Source organism: Hypomesus nipponensis, chromosome 3, assembly GCF_054491055.1.
Source record: "Hypomesus nipponensis isolate SF chromosome 3, ASM5449105v1, whole genome shotgun sequence".
Lineage (NCBI taxonomy): Eukaryota > Metazoa > Chordata > Actinopteri > Osmeriformes > Osmeridae > Hypomesus > Hypomesus nipponensis.
In genome coordinates this window covers 1,024,624-1,036,409 of record NC_140363.1, presented here as the reverse complement: position 1 = coordinate 1,036,409, position 11,786 = coordinate 1,024,624, and the positions used below count along the sequence as shown (strand labels likewise).

General features: G+C 44.9%; 1 long non-coding RNA gene across 1 annotated transcript; it reads right to left on the bottom strand.

Annotated features, from left to right (window-relative positions):
* Positions 1–9,118: 9,118 nt before the first annotated feature.
* On the bottom strand, positions 9,119–10,147 carry LOC146298787 (uncharacterized). Its single transcript, XR_014731017.1, has 3 exons — positions 9,683–10,147; positions 9,281–9,424; positions 9,119–9,197 (listed from the first exon to the last, which is right to left on the bottom strand). It is a non-coding gene; the product is annotated as an uncharacterized LOC146298787 (long non-coding RNA).
* Positions 10,148–11,786: the final 1,639 nt, after the last annotated feature.

Genomic DNA, 11,786 nt, shown 5'->3' with positions numbered 1-11,786 from the left:
AACAGGCTCCACCCTTCCCAGTCTGGTGGTCCTGCTCTCTCTATAGGGAGGTCCACCCTCCTCAGCCCAGGGACCCCTGCCCTCGGCCGGGTGGTGGCCCATGTACACCCCTCTCCCCCGTTCAGTCAAAGTGGAGGGATCTCTTCTGAGGGAGGCACCGTACTCCTAGGAAAGAGAGAAAAGGCTTCATGCTATGAGCAGTGATCCATTTCAAATTACATTTACTCACCACAAATGAGGTGCAATTCACAGATCAGTATTCCTCTCACACCATTTATAAAATAAAAGCCGGTCAGCTCTCTGTACTCTACTGAATAAAGAGAAACTCACCCTTGTTTCCATGTAAGGACCATCTTGTTTAAAGTTTGGGTGAAGCTTCATTTTCTGAAACTTTGGCCCTCTGTTGCTTGGGAAAGTTCTCAAGTTCAGTTTTCTCAATTTTGCAGATGGAAAATTGTGAACACTTCTATGAACACAAGACGCTGTTTACCTACTAGTATTTGGCAACTGGTAAGGCACACAGGTAGCCTACTTAAGGCTTCTCTTCCAACTAAAGCACACCAAAAGTTCTCACAAATGATGTAACTCCCATATTTCTGACAGTGCTTGTTCTTAACTGTGCAATGACACTAATATTAGTGGTACGCATTAAGACCTTCTCTCTGTACTGAGTTTCTGTCTGTGTCAGTCTCAGCTAATATCGGCTGCCTCAAAAGCGTCAGGCGTGACATCATAATGCTTTGGTATGCCAAGATGTGTCCGTTGCTATGTCAACTTCTGATTATGATGTCACGCCTGATGCTTCTTTGCAGGGAAGTTCCCTATGGTAAAAGTGGGGGTACGTGCACCCCGAAGGACGCGGATCGTTCTCTGGTGTATGCAAAATGAATCAGTGATTTTCCTTCCCAAACAATCCTTTTGATGATTGGCCGACTGCAGTGTCAGTATCACAAATAAATACATGCACTCTAGGCCTAGTGAATCAACAGAATAATATCATCACAATGTCTAATATGTCGGCTAAGGGATAATGTTGAAATGATATCATTAGGCTACCAAATAACAGTGTGTGAATAGCGCATGGTCATTTACTTTTGTTCGTATGTTGAGTAAACATTTGCATCCCGCCGACACAATTCATTCATTCATTTTACAAGTTACATCGGAAAGTCATCAATAGGCCTACTAAGTATCTTGATTTGATCAGTAACACTCCTGAAGCTTTAATGTATTTAAATGGTTATTATGAAGATTTTGATCTCATTAGGCCTACAGCTTACCATTCTTTGTCAAGAACGGTCTGAAACAAAATCCTGTATTTACCTCAGTGTATTCCCTAAATGCTTTGAGCTGTGTGTGTCATCCAAAAATACTACCAGTGGAACGAGTTCTGTTGTTATGCCGTATTAATATTACAAGGGCAAAATCTGTCATTAATGGTTTAACCAAAAGAAAGAATTTGCTGGAAGGGAAATAATGGTAGAATTTGTGAAAGTTCGTGTAGAAAGTTGTGTCCAGTCAATCTTGAGTCTTATGTAATGAGTTTGTGTGACAAAGACAATTGGTTCAGTTACACCAACTAATAAGTATCCACAGTGGACCTTTTTTTAGTCAGTCCACTACGTTTTCAACAAAATGTACAACAGCAATTCAAGTAAAATGGACATTCAAATGTGAATAGCCTAATACAGACGTCAAATGATGCAGTTCTAATGATGATGCTATTCAAGCTAGTTTTAATTCACTCAACAAGCAATTAATTTCCAGAAGTGATAAGTTGCCATTTATTCTCCACTTTTTTCCAGAACTTTTTATGATCTAATGGATTCTTAGGGTGAAGAAGGTTGCAGTCTAGAAGACATTCTATTCTCAGAGAGCCAACGAGAGAGAGAGAGAGAGACAGAGAGAGAGAGAGAGAGAGAGAGAGAGAGAGAGAGAGAGAGAGATAGAAAGAGAGAGACAGAGAGACAGAGAGAGAGAGAGAGAGAGAGACAGAGAGAGAGAGAGACAGAGAGACAGAGAGAGAGAGAGAAAGAGAGAGACAGAGAGACAGAGAGAGAGAGAGAGAGAGAGAGAGAGAGAGAGAGAGAGAGAGAGAGAGAGAGAGAGAAAGAGAGAGAGACAGAGAGTCAGGGAGACAGAGAGAGACAGAGAGAGAGAGAGAGAGAGAGATAGACAGAGAGACAGAGAGACAGAGAGACAGAGAGAGAGAGAGTTCTTTGGGTCCACCCTCTTTGACAGGATGTAGTCATCTGGCAGTCTGATAAACTTCCTTGAAGCCTCCATCCTAAGTCACATAGAGAAACTTAGCATCTCATACTTCATGACCAAACTCTGTTCTACTCTCCCCTAAACTTTGCAGTAGTGCCCCAGTAGTGGAGGGTGTTACCTGTCAAGTGAGTCCAGCTCCTCTCACTCTGAGCGCATCATCTGGCCCTCCGCCCGTTTCTGCTCTCTGAGCAGCTTTTTACGGATTGCAGACAATTTACAGAGGACTTCCTTCTTGTACTCTGGTAGGCCGTCTGACACACATACACACACATACCAGTTACAACTAATGTACAATGTGTTGGTTCTAGTTATATGGAACATTTTGTGTTTGTGTGTGTGTGTTACCTGCAGCTCTCAGCTCCTTCCTAACAGCTGGGACAGAAGGTGTCTGGGATTGGAGCCCTGAAAGAGAACCCGTCTAAAAGGTGTGTGGGCGGAAGAGAGACATCAGTTTCTACCTGTTTTCAGACCATGCTCTCCATACTACGTTTATGGTTTATACAAGCGGTAACCTACAGGCATGGGGGTGGTGGGGCATTTCCTGTCCATGCTGGGGGGACTGGGGGTGGACTGAGGTGCCCTGTGTCTCTTCTGGAGGGTGGGGATGGGGGGCGAGAACTCCCTTTGCATCTGCAGATAGACAGTAAGATGGGGATCATACTGATATTTCTGTTTGTTCAAATCTTTCTAATGAAGTTTTGTGGTCCTCTCACCTCTTGAATGCGCGCCTGTCTCTCTTTCTCATAGCGCATCCTCCCAGCAGCAATCTCCTTCTCCTCCACCTCTTTGTTCTTCTCCTCCACCTCTTTCCTCTTCTCCGCTGCAAGACGGACCAGCTCCTTGTTTTTGCCCCTTTTCTGTTGCAAGAAGAACACCAAACTTTATTGAGCCAATAACAGCTGAGTTACAAGAACATGTTACACTCGCTTAAAATCGACCCTTACGTCAAGTGTTTATTGTCCACACCATAAAAATCGAATTCTACTATCAAGATTGTTCAGCATTGTTATTCAAGAGTGTGTGGTCCACATAAGATAACTTGTATACTGTATATTGCAAACGCATATACAGTCATTTCTGCCAAATCCCTCTTAGCCCATCAGTGCCCAGCTGACCTCCATCTCCTTGAGTTTTCGGATGTCCTTCTCCTCGTCAAACTCCCTCTTTATTTGAGCCCTCTGCTCTGCCAGCCTCCTCTCCTCCTTCGCCTCCTCCAGACGTAGCTTCTCCTTCTCCTCTGCCTCCTTAAGGTGCTTCTCCTCAATCTGGACAGGGCCCAAAAGGTAAACGGTTTGTTATACAAAATCATGTACCTGTGTGTGTGTGTGTGTGTGTGTGCGTGTGCGTGTGTTTGTGCGTGTGTTTGTGTACAGTACACAACATCCTGCAAATCAATGGCTTGTTGAAGCTAAAAGACCCTATAGCCATCAGAGGCCAGGGTCTTGAAATCTAAACAGAACACATCCCAAACCATACCACACAGTACCTGTTGTTTTAGGGCAAGCTTATACTTATCCAGTTCAGTGAGTTGATGAAGCGTTGGCTGGTTAGGAAACACATTTCCTCTGGCATACATTGAGGTCTGGACAGGGGCAAAACCTGCAGAGGTAAAGTAGAACAGTCATATGCATTTTGTGTACGTGTGTATTACATTTGCGTGAAATGATGTGATGTCTGCAGTGTGCCAGCTGGTGCAGTGACTGTCTACCAGAGACTGTGTTGATGGGAGGCAGTCTGTCCTCTCTCGGGATGGGCCTGGTGGCTTTTTTCAGAGAGGTCTCGGGGTTCAGCCAAGCTTCCTCATTCTGCTTGTGCATCTGCTTCAGGTCAGCTAGACAGGCAAAGTACAGTCAGACACTATACACAGAAATATCTGCCATCAACTGAAGTCCAGTCAACCTATGCAATCCTGTAGGGTGAGCCAACATGGAATGTAAGTGAACCATGCTACAACGTACTAATGAGGTCCCCTTGGGTGTCTCTGAGGGGTGCGCCGCACCCTCCCCGGCCCCATGGGTCATAGTGTCTTATTTCGGCCTCCAGCTTGGCCTCAGCCCGGTCCCTCTCTGCCTTCTCCAGCCTCCGGCGCTCCTGCTTCTCCTGGATCTGCAGGGATTCAAGGTTAAAAAATAATTTGGTGAGGAATACTGACTCGCCTGGAACTACATGTACCAGAGGTTTGAGGATAGACACAGTCAGCGTACACTATGACATCATCATGAACATGAGACTTTCAACTTGCACAACTCAAATAATTAGTCCTTTGTGAATAAAGATGGTCTTGTATTTACCTTTATCAGGTTATAAAAGCATAATGATTATTTCATTATGAAACAGAGTCGCTAAAGGCTCTAAATGGGAAGGATCCCCTTTGTTAATTAAAGTAACGTATAAAAAACACAAATCTACTGTGATGTACAACTGCTCTGTTTCATCTGACCAAAAGGCTACCTACTCCCTTTTCTCTACCCTTTCTGTTAAAAACCTTACATGCCACCCTCACAAGGTCCGCCTTGAAATTTCAGTCTCCATATCTCAATTTGAACCACAACACATCAAAGTTGATGAAGAACATTCCATGTTCTACAGTTCAGTCCACATTATGGTGAGTTTGTTCTTTCAATCCCGAAACATTATCTATGAGCAGAACTAATTGCATTTGGTGTATTTTGGTACTGATTTCCAACTGATAGAGCTGGGGGGGGGGGGAGGAGGTCACCTGCTGTTCCAGTTCCTCCTGGTATGTTGGCGCCCTCCGCTCATCAGGCTCCACCCTTCCCAGTCTGGTGGTCCTGCTCTCTCTATAGGGAGGTCCACCCTCCTCAGCCCAGGGACCCCTGCCCTCGGCCAGGTGGTGCCCCCAGTGCGCCCCTGTCTGCTGGTTAGCCAACAAACTCCTGGAAGTGTCGCTGGTCTGGACATGATCAGAACCTGCAAAGATGAAATATATTAAAACCATGTGTATTCCACGCACATTAATGTATGTGTTATCTGCAATGTGCCAGCTGGTGCAGTGACTGTCTACCTGAGACTGCGTTGATAGGAGGCAGTCTGTCCTCTCTCCGGTTGGGCCTGGTGACATTGGCTTTTCTCTGAGAGGTCTCGGGGTTTAGCCAAGCTTCCTCATTCTGCCTGTGCATCTGCTTCAGGTCAGCTAGACAGGCAAATCATAAGAAGTGTTTCAAATACAAGATTCCAAAGTAAAAATCAGCAGACCAGCAAACATTTTTACCCCTGACTTCAAAACTGTTTAAAATGTGGCCCTCTACAAAGTGACTATATCAAATCATGTTATTTGTATAGCCCTTCTTACAAACAATGTCACAGAGGGCTTCACAGATCAGATGAGCAAGTATACATATATGGGGATGAGCCTGTATCTCTCATCAATTTAACACAGATCCACTTATGCAATCCTGAAAGATGAGCCAACAATGAAGGTAAGTGAACCATGCTACGACGTACTTATGAGGTCCCCTCGGGTGTTTCTGAGGGGTGCGCCGCACCCTCCCCGGCCCCATGGGTTGTAGTTTTTCATTTCAGCCTCCATCTTGGCCTCAGCCCAGTCTCTTTCTTTCTTTTCCAGCCTCAGGCGCTCCTGCTTCTCCTGGATCTGGAGGGATTCAAGATTTTGAAGGAATATGGTGAGGAATACTGACTCCCCTGGAACCACATGTACCAGAGATTTGAGGATAGACCCAGCCTAGATTGTGATATAATCATGAACACGAGACTGACTTTCACTGGGTGAGACGGTCTAAATGGGATGAATCATACTAACTTACAAATGATGTTAAAAATCGATATATAAATCTACAACTTTTATAATTGATCTGACCAAAACATTCACTCCTCCATTCTCTGTGCCATTCACGTCAAAACATTACGTGCCCACCATCATTGCTCTACTTGTTTCAAACATAGACCAAGGTAAGACACAGAATCTCAACTCAAAGTTGATCAAGACAATTCCATGTATCATAGTAGGGAGGGGGGGGGTCACCTGCTGTTCTAGTTCCTCTTTGTACGTTGGTGCCCTCCGCTCAACAGGCTCCACCCTTCCCAGTCTGGTGGTCCTGCTCTCTCTATAGGGAGGTCCACCCTCCTCAGCCCAGGGACCCCTGCCCTCGGCCGGGTGGTGGCCCATGTACACCCCTCTCCCCCGTTCAGTCAGAGTGGAGGGATCTCTTCTGAGGGAGGCACCGTACTCCTAGGAAAGAGAGAAAAGGCTTCATGCTATGAGCAGTGATCCATTTCAAATTACATTTACTCACCACAAATGAGGTGCAATTCACAGATCAGTATTCCTCTCACACCATTTATAAAATAAAAGCCGGTCAGCTCTCTGTACTCTACTGAATAAAGAGAAACTCACCCTTGTTTCCATGTAAGGACCATCTTGTTTAAAGTTTGGGTGAAGCTTCATTTTCTGAAACTTTGGCCCTCTGTTGCTTGGGAAAGTTCTCAAGTTCAGTTTTCTCAATTTTGCAGATGGAAAATTGTGAACACTTCTATGAACACAAGACGCTGTTTACCTACTAGTATTTGGCAACTGGTAAGGCACACAGGTAGCCTACTTAAGGCTTCTCTTTCAACTAAAGCACACCAAAAGTTCTCACAAATGATGTAACTCCCATATTTCTGACAGTGCTTGTTCTTAACTGTGCAATGACACTAATATTAGTGGTACGCATTAAGACCTTCTCTCTGTACTGAGTTTCTGTCTGTGTCAGTCTCAGCTAATATCGGCTGCCTCAAAAGCGTCAGGCGTGACATCATAATGCTTTGGTATGCCAAGATGTGTCCGTTGCTATGTCAACTTCTGATTATGATGTCACGCCTGATGCTTCTTTGCAGGGAAGTTCCCTATGGTAAAAGTGGGGGTACGTGCACCCCGAAGGACGCGGATCGTTCTCTGGTGTATGCAAAATGAATCAGTGATTTTCCTTCCCAAACAATCCTTTTGATGATTGGCCGACTGCAGTGTCAGTATCACAAATAAATACATGCACTCTAGGCCTAGTGAATCAACAGAATAATATCATCACAATGTCTAATATGTCGGCTAAGGGATAATGTTGAAATGATATCGTTAGGCTACCAAATAACAGTGTGTGAATAGCGCATGGTCATTTACTTTTGTTCGTATGTTGAGTAAACATTTGCATCCCGCCGACACAATTCATTCATTCATTTTACAAGTTACATCGGAAAGTCATCAATAGGCCTACTAAGTATCTTGATTTGATCAGTAACACTCCTGAAGCTTTAATGTATTTAAATGGTTATTATGAAGATTTTGATCTCATTAGGCCTACAGCTTACCATTCTTTGTCAAGAACGGTCTGAAACAAAATCCTGTATTTACCTCAGTGTATTCCCTAAATGCTTTGAGCTGTGTGTGTCATCCAAAAATACTACCAGTGGAACGAGTTCTGTTGTTATGCCGTATTAATATTACAAGGGCAAAATCTGTCATTAATGGTTTAACCAAAAGAAAGAATTTGCTGGAAGGGAAATAATGGTAGAATTTGTGAAAGTTCGTGTAGAAAGTTGTGTCCAGTCAATCTTGAGTCTTATGTAATGAGTTTGTGTGACAAAGACAATTGGTTCAGTTACACCAACTAATAAGTATCCACAGTGGACCTTTTTTTAGTCAGTCCACTACGTTTTCAACAAAATGTACAACAGCAATTCAAGTAAAATGGACATTCAAATGTGAATAGCCTAATACAGACGTCAAATGATGCAGTTCTAATGATGATGCTATTCAAGCTAGTTTTAATTCACTCAACAAGCAATTAATTTCCAGAAGTGATAAGTTGCCATTTATTCTCCACTTTTTTCCAGAACTTTTTATGATCTAATGGATTCTTAGGGTGAAGAAGGTTGCAGTCTAGAAGACATTCTATTCTCAGAGAGCCAACGAGAGAGAGAGAGAGACAGAGAGAGAGAGAGAGAGAGAGAGAGAGAGAGAGAGAGAGAGAGAGAGAGACAGAGAGACAGAGAGAGAGAGAGAGAGAGAGACAGAGAGAGAGAGAGACAGAGAGACAGAGAGAGAGAGAGAAAGAGAGAGACAGAGAGACAGAGAGAGAGAGAGAGAGAGAGAGAGAGAGAGAGAGAGAGAGAGAGAGAGAGAGAGAGAGACAGAGAGTCAGGGAGACAGAGAGAGACAGAGAGAGAGAGAGAGAGAGAGATAGACAGAGAGACAGAGAGACAGAGAGACAGAGAGAGAGAGAGTTCTTTGGGTCCACCCTCTTTGACAGGATGTAGTCATCTGGCAGTCTGATAAACTTCCTTGAAGCCTCCATCCTAAGTCACATAGAGAAACTTAGCATCTCATACTTCATGACCAAACTCTGTTCTACTCTCCCCTAAACTTTGCAGTAGTGCCCCAGTAGTGGAGGGTGTTACCTGTCAAGTGAGTCCAGCTCCTCTCACTCTGAGCGCATCATCTGGCCCTCCGCCCGTTTCTGCTCTCTGAGCAGCTTTTTACGGATTGCAGACAATTTACAGAGGACTTCCTTCTTGTACTCTGGTAGGCCGTCTGACACACATACACACACATACCAGTTACAACTAATGTACAATGTGTTGGTTCTAGTTATATGGAACATTTTGTGTTTGTGTGTGTGTGTTACCTGCAGCTCTCAGCTCCTTCCTAACAGCTGGGACAGAAGGTGTCTGGGATTGGAGCCCTGAAAGAGAACCCGTCTAAAAGGTGTGTGGGCGGAAGAGAGACATCAGTTTCTACCTGTTTTCAGACCATGCTCTCCATACTACGTTTATGGTTTATACAAGCGGTAACCTACAGGCATGGGGGTGGTGGGGCATTTCCTGTCCATGCTGGGGGGACTGGGGGTGGACTGAGGTGCCCTGTGTCTCTTCTGGAGGGTGGGGATGGGGGGCGAGAACTCCCTTTGCATCTGCAGATAGACAGTAAGATGGGGATCATACTGATATTTCTGTTTGTTCAAATCTTTCTAATGAAGTTTTGTGGTCCTCTCACCTCTTGAATGCGCGCCTGTCTCTCTTTCTCATAGCGCATCCTCCCAGCAGCAATCTCCTTCTCCTCCACCTCTTTGTTCTTCTCCTCCACCTCTTTCCTCTTCTCCGCTGCAAGACGGACCAGCTCCTTGTTTTTGCCCCTTTTCTGTTGCAAGAAGAACACCAAACTTTATTGAGCCAATAACAGCTGAGTTACAAGAACATGTTACACTCGCTTAAAATCGACCCTTACGTCAAGTGTTTATTGTCCACACCATAAAAATCTAATTCTACTATCAAGATTGTTCAGCATTGTTATTCAAGAGTGTGTGGTCCACATAAGATAACTTGTATACTGTATATTGCAAACGCATATACAGTCATTTCTGCCAAATCCCTCTTAGCCCATCAGTGCCCAGCTGACCTCCATCTCCTTGAGTTTTCGGATGTCCTTCTCCTCGTCAAACTCCCTCTTTATTTGAGCCCTCTGCTCTGCCAGCCTCCTCTCCTCCTTCGCCTCCTCCAGACGTAGCTTCTCCTTCTCCTCTGCCTCCTTAAGGTGCTTCTCCTCAATCTGGACAGGGCCCAAAAGGTAAACGGTTTGTTATACAAAATCATGTACCTGTGTGTGTGTGTGCGTGTGCGTGTGCGTGTGTTTGTGTACAGTACACAACATCCTGCAAATCAATGGCTTGTTGAAGCTAAAAGACCCTATAGCCATCAGAGGCCAGGGTCTTGAAATCTAAACAGAACACATCCCAAACCATACCACACAGTACCTGTTGTTTTAGGGCAAGCTTATACTTATCCAGTTCAGTGAGTTGATGAAGCGTTGGCTGGTTAGGAAACACATTTCCTCTGGCATACATTGAGGTCTGGACAGGGGCAAAACCTGCAGAGGTAAAGTAGAACAGTCATATGCATTTTGTGTACGTGTGTATTACATTTGCGTGAAATGATGTGATGTCTGCAGTGTGCCAGCTGGTGCAGTGACTGTCTACCAGAGACTGTGTTGATGGGAGGCAGTCTGTCCTCTCTCGGGATGGGCCTGGTGGCTTTTTTCAGAGAGGTCTCGGGGTTCAGCCAAGCTTCCTCATTCTGCTTGTGCATCTGCTTCAGGTCAGCTAGACAGGCAAAGTACAGTCAGACACTATACACAGAAATATCTGCCATCAACTGAAGTCCAGTCAACCTATGCAATCCTGTAGGGTGAGCCAACATGGAATGTAAGTGAACCATGCTACAACGTACTAATGAGGTCCCCTTGGGTGTCTCTGAGGGGTGCGCCGCACCCTCCCCGGCCCCATGGGTCATAGTTTCTTATTTCGGCCTCCAGCTTGGCCTCAGCCCGGTCCCTCTCTGCCTTCTCCAGCCTCCGGCGCTCCTGCTTCTCCTGGATCTGCAGGGATTCAAGGTTAAAAAATAATTTGGTGAGGAATACTGACTCGCCTGGAACTACATGTACCAGAGGTTTGAGGATAGACACAGTCAGCGTACACTATGACATCATCATGAACATGAGACTTTCAACTTGCACAACTCAAATAATTAGTCCTTTGTGAATAAAGATGGTCTTGTATTTACCTTTATCAGGTTATAAAAGCATAATGATTATTTCATTATGAAACAGAGTCGCTAAAGGCTCTAAATGGGAAGGATCCCCTTTGTTAATTAAAGTAACGTATAAAAAACACAAATCTACTGTGATGTACAACTGCTCTGTTTCATCTGACCAAAAGGCTACCTACTCCCTTTTCTCTACCCTTTCTGTTAAAAACCTTACATGCCACCATCACAAGGTCCGCCTTGAAATTTCAGTCTCCATATCTCAATTTGAACCACAACACATCAAAGTTGATGAAGAACATTCCATGTTCTACAGTTCAGTCCACATTATGGTGAGTTTGTTCTTTCAATCCCGAAACATTATCTATGAGCAGAACTAATTGCATTTGGTGTATTTTGGTACTGATTTCCAACTGATAGAGCTGGGGGGGGGGGGGGGAAGAGGTCACCTGCTGTTCCAGTTCCTCCTGGTATGTTGGCGCCCTCCGCTCGTCAGGCTCCACCCTTCCCAGTCTGGTGGTCCTGCTCTCTCTATAGGGAGGTCCACCCTCCTCAGCCCAGGGACCCCTGCCCTCGGCCAGGTGGTGCCCCCAGTGCGCCCCTGTCTGCTGGTTAGCCAAAAAACTCCTGGAAATGTCACTGGTCTGGACATGATCAGAACCTGCAAAGATGAAATATATTACAACCATGTGTATTCCACGCACATTAATGTATGTGTTATCTGCAATGTGCCAGCTAGTGCAGTGACTGTCTACCTGAGACTGCGTTGATGGGAGGCAGTCTGTCCTCTCTCGGGATGGGCCTGGTGGCTTTTTTCAGAGAGGTCTCGGGGTTCAGCCAAGCTTCCTCATTCTGCCTGTGCATCTGCTTCAGGTCAGCTAGATAGGCAAAGAACAGTCAGACACTATACACAGAAATATCTGCCATCGATTGAACTCCAATCAACTTATGCATTCCTGTAG